Here is a 6,000-nt window from a genome sequence, read left to right as displayed (position 1 = left end):
AAGCTGGAAACCCAGGATGGCCAGTGGTGTCGTTTGAAGGCCTGAAAGCCAGGAGCACTGAGAGCAGAAGACAGATGTCACAGCTCAAGCTCTGTGTGTTAAGCTTTCTGTCAGGCAGAGAAGGAACAGATCTTCCCTTTCTCCATATTTTTGTTCTGTTCTGGCCTTAGGCGGGTTAGGTGATGCCATTCACCTTTGGCAGGGCCTTCTTCTTTACTCAGTCTTCCTATTTAAATGCCAATCTCTTCCAGGAACACCCTCACAGACACACTCAGAAATAATGTTTAACCAGATATCTGGGCATGGATGATTATTAATGATCTTGGATTATTATATTAATAATTTTTGGGAAATTGACCCCAGGAAGATAATATTCTCTTACTAATTCATAATCTATTTAAAATATTAATTTTATTTAAATAACACATCCAAAATAAATTCAGGAAAGAAATATAGGGAAACTCTAAAATTATAATGGTTTACAATGTTTGAAAGGGGAAAGTTCTTAGGTAATATAAAAACCCAGAATTCATGAAAGGAAAAACCAAGAATCTAAACAGAAAACGTGACCTGATTACATGAGATTTCGAAAACACTGTATGACAAATATATTTATATTTTAAGCACAAATTGATTACAAGAGCTATTGGAAATATAGTGAGAGCAAAGACATTAACATTGGAATTATATTAAAAATATAAATCAATAAGTAAAAGACAAATAATCCATTAAAAAAGTGCTGAGTGTCTAAAAGGCATTTAAAAAAGAAATGCCAATAACACACATAAGTACTTAAAATGACTGTCTAGCTCACTCTTATCAGGTAAATGCAAATGTGAAAATGAGAGAAAAATGAGGATATAGGCTCTGACATACACATTTGTGGGAATTTAATGTATTGCCCAATTTCTGAAGGTCAATTTGAAGATTAAACCACAATTAAGATGTATCATTTGGCTTCTGCATAAAGTGTGTGGATAGGTAGATTACATTATATAAATTTCCATTTTTACAATAATAACAATAAAAAGAGAGCTAATTTATTAAGTAAGCAAAGCTTTAAAATGTCTAAGAATTTTAAAATATTCCAACTAAGAATTGGGAATAAAGTATATTTCTTGCTGTAAGAAAAATGTGAAACCTAATTTTTTTTACTCTGTGTGTTCAAATATTACTCTGGGAGAGTATTTGTTACAATGCACTTGCTGAAAGTTTAAATGACCCTAGAAAAAATATATTCATTTGATAGTTTTTATTTGTAATTTAAATCTTGATTATGTCTAATTACAACAAAGATCTTCAGTAACAATCACTAAATTTTCTCAAAAATTATTTGTCAATGCTTAACCCAATAAAAATAGCATAAGAATGGCACAATATTCTACATGTTGCCCTAAACACTAGATTATGTGTATTTTCAGAAAAATGTTCTAAACCTTTGCTAAATTTCTTTTCTATGTTTTTTATTCAATTGTTTTCTTCTAGTAAATAAAATTTTATCACAGGGCATGGGTAAAAAAGAGATCGAAGATAATGTTCAGTGATTGTCACAGAGATAATAAAAACACCTCTCTTAGGCTTTTTATATTTAAAGCACATTGTTCCTTGACTTTTCATAACCTAACTGCATTCTTATTAACCTTGTATTCCGTGGCTCATTGTAATTATCTCTTGCATCACTTTCAATAATGCCAGCTCTATCTTTCCTCTCTCATACTCATTAGGCAAAACTCCAAATGACTACAAACAGAGTTGTTTTTAAGAAGTGGCTGGAAATCCTACAACAGTTCAAAATGCTTCCCTCCATCCTGCCATAGGAAAATTATTTCGTATCTTCTCTCTCTTCAAGTCTCTAGCATTGCCACTCCTCCCTCTCAGCTGAGATTAAAAAGGCAGTTATGAGAGAAGGTTCTCGTTATCCCATCACCAAGTCTCTCAATGTATCAGCTTCTATGTGTTACACTCTCTCTGAATAACCGCCATTTGCCCATCTTGTCCCCTGCATCCCATTTCTACTCACCTTTTCAAAGACTCCACGCCTGTAATTGTGCCCTAATTCTCTGCATTACAAAGTTCTTTCTATTAGCAGAGTCAGTAAAAGCATGTTGTAATGTTTTTCATTAAAAAACTTACAAGAAAAATAAAACAAAACAAAATCTATTTTGTCCCTTCTTTCACCAACAGCAACTGCACCCTCTCTTCATCCATTTGCAGTAAATCTAAGTAAAGATATCTGAACTTACAGACACTAAGTCTTCACTTTCTTCTCTATGAAACTCACTGTCTTAAATCCAACCCAACAATGCTTTAATTCCCACAACTCAAATGAATCTCCTATTAAAGTCATTCATTACCTCTTTGTAAGCAAAATGTACATATGGAACATTTTCTGTACTAATTGGAGTTAGCCACCTGACAAATTTGGCCACTACCTCCTTTTAGAAACACTTTGATTTATATTCTACTTTTATTTATTATGAAATGTACACATTTACACACACACACCATCTGTGTACTTTCTACCCAATTTAAGAAATAGAATATTACTAATACCTTTAGCCCGTACTGGGTACTTTCCTAATCACATTCTCCTCCTAAGTGTACACATGATTCCAAACTCTGTCTTTTATCATCCTCTTACTTATCTTAATGGTATACAAATGTATCAAGCTATGTATATTAATTTGAAATTTTTTGAATTCAGTGTTATTTTCTGAGATCCGTTCAGGTTATAAATGGAGATATACTGCTCAATTTCATTGCTGTATATCAAGCCATTAAATGAATTCGCTGCAACCTATTTATTCATTCTCCTGTCTATTGAGAATTTGCTCTCTTCTAAGTTTCTTTTGCTTAACTCACAGCAAATATTGATATGAATATTCTTTCTGATGTGGCTGTAAAGGAACTCCCTTAGAATTTTTAACTAGAAAAGGAATTGCTGGATCAGAATTTATAATCCATATGTTTAAATTTATTATAAGACAATTTTTTGTCAAAAGTTGCATTCTAATTTTAATTAAAACAAATATTTAATTAAAATTCCTATTATTTGATATTTTCCTCAACATTTGGAATTTTCAGACTTTAAAATATCTGTCATGTTGGTAGGTATAAGATTATTTCTTTTCATGGTTGCTCCATTGAAAACTGATCCTGTGTTCATTTCTCTAGTCCATGGGTATATAATTGAAAGACATTACTGACAGCTGTCAGAATCCTCACATCACTTGTCAACCAACGAAGTAAGAGCCATTATGATGGAATGAACTGAGAGAGGCCCATGAAACTTATTTACTATAAGTAATAAATAATATTTATTTATATGTTATGTATTAATTAAATCAGAATAAATAAATAAAAATAAATAACACATCTCAGGTGAAATTGTGTGGTTAAGTGCCAGCATCGAAATTTTAAACAATATAGGGGAGATTATCCCTATTATACTCCTATTCAGTTAATGAGTTCAGGTTCTAAAAAATTTAAATAAGTAAAACAAATTAGAAACGGATGGTGGATGGTGAATGATAGTGGTTGACTATCAACTTATGCAGTTTATAGTCCTACATTTGTAGGACTTCCCTGGTGGTGCAGTGGTTAAGAATCTGCCTGCCAATGCAGGGGACACAGGTTCGATCCCTGGTCCACGAAGATCCCACATGCCCCAGAGCAACTAAGTCCATGCGCCACAACTACTGAGCCGGCGTGCCACATGTACTGAAGCCTGCACGCCTACAGCCCATGCTCCACAACAAGAGAAGCCACCACAATAAGCCCGTGCACCACAACAAAGAGTAACCCCCACTCAACGCAACTAGAGGAAGCCTGCGTGAAGCAACAAAGACCCAATGCAACCAAAAATAAATAAATAAATTTAAAAATGAAAAGACTACATTTGTAAAAAATTTAAATTAAATTAAAAAATTTAAATAAGTAAAACAAAATAGAAACAGATGGTGGATGGTGAATGATACTGTTTGACTATCAATTTACCCAGTTTATGGCTTGACTATCAGCTTCTGCGCAAGTGTTTCACCTTGATTTTACATATTAATAGAGTAATAGCCTCTGGCACCAGGTATGCAGATCTGTTGAAGCAATTCTTTAGACCCTTTTCAAGAAAAAGCCTAAAAAATTTTTAAAACTAACATGGAAATAAGAACATTACACATCCACTGAGTTGTCCAATGGATATTTTAATTCTCATGCTTTCAATCCTATAATAGGAAAGACCCTGAACATTTTAGTCTTCTGCAGAATATCACAGTGACCACTATATTGGTAACAGAAAGTGGGTATCTTTTTACTTGTTCCATTACTCTATTGTTGCATTACAACCCAACCCAAGAATTGAGTAAGTGTTATAAAACAATAAGCTCATGATTTCATGCACCAGAACTGAACACCTGTCCCTAAAAGATGCAAATGAAGAAGAACCCAGGAAACCAAGTGACTATCAAAATGAAGGCCCCAGGCACATGCCCCAGTTCCATCACCCTTGCTATCTGCAGCTGTTCAAGTCTACTGGTAGGAATGATTTAGGGAAAGAAAGGATGTTTCCTTTCGAGTAGGTGCTAATGTGAGCAAATGAGTTATAATTCTTCTGGGAAACCTTAGAAGGCAATGTGGCTAACGCCTCAAATTTATCACAAACAAAGGATAAATCCATCAGATATTGGCTAAGGACTCCTCCAAGGGATTGCTTAACTCCCTAGTACTTTGCTTGGTATATGCACTTAGGTTGGTACGAGTGGGGTCCTGTAGCCAAAGAAAGTGCTTGAAATTGAAAACCCAAATATTTGACTTAAAGAAGCATGTTACTGTCTCCAACTCTTCCCCAAGAAAACTCTTTAAACTGACATCAAAATAACAAGAGAACTGTAATGCCATTATGAACTCATCCTTAGATCCATTGCATTTGGACACCAAGGGGAAAAAAAAAAAAAGAAGTGATACTGATGTGCATATAAATGTAGAGTACTGGGTGATGTGAGCAGAAAAGCGAGGTCCTCTGCTAAACATCTCTCATCTTACACAGTGACTGTCCTACTACATAGTAGGTATTGCAAAGATCTTTTGATTAATCAATAAATTTTCAGCACCCCTAAACATTATACCTAATCACTTTCTTCATAAAATTAACAAGGAATTTAAAAATTTTTTGAAAGCATGGATCTATTTCTTTTTAAATCTGTGATTCATTTTTTCACAAATTTTGAGACTGTCTATTAAAGGCTACTTACCGGATAAAAATATTTCTGGCTCCACAGAATTTAGAACTTAGCAGTAAACTGTAATAAAGGCAGCTTATCGATAAAAACCCGCTCGGAAAATAACTAAGTATAAATATTAACACCCAATTACGTGTTGAGGGATAGTTTAGTTAGATACATACGACTAAATAATACTGCTGCCAATAATAATACTCTGACATCTGTTTATCAGAAGATACTAGAAAGTAGCCTCAGAGCCTAAGCCTCATATCCCCCCTCCACCAGACAACAGTGTTCTCAACATTAAATATCTCTAGGAAATCCCCACACCAAAATACCTAGGCTCTTTGGAGAACATGTCTCTCTCATGTCTCTGCCATTTCTTTGAGCCTATCTCCCCTCAGCCACCATCAAAATGATAAATAAAAGAAAGAATTTTGGCTTTTAAGCGTTGTTGTTTTAACTCAAGTAAATTTATTTCTTCCAGGGATGAATTTTAAATAGCTATGTGCTGTAACTGATATGACAATATTTTCTGGTCCCAATATTCTGCAACATAATTTGCATTTTTATTAAGGTGTAATTTACATATGCAAGACTATATCCATTTAAAATACACACTTTGATGAGTTTGATAAATGAATATGCCCATGTTACCAACCCACCAATCAAGATATAGAACCTTTTTCTTATTTCAGAAAGTTCCTTCGGTGACTTTTTTCGGTCAATCCTGCATCACCACCCGCCAAACTCCAAAGTAATCCCTTTCTGATTTCTATTACCA

The sequence above is a fragment of the Delphinus delphis genome, chromosome 18 (genome assembly GCF_949987515.2).
Source record: "Delphinus delphis chromosome 18, mDelDel1.2, whole genome shotgun sequence".
NCBI lineage: Eukaryota > Metazoa > Chordata > Mammalia > Artiodactyla > Delphinidae > Delphinus > Delphinus delphis.
The sequence above is the reverse complement of the archived record's forward strand: the minus strand, read 5'-3'. Positions refer to the sequence as shown.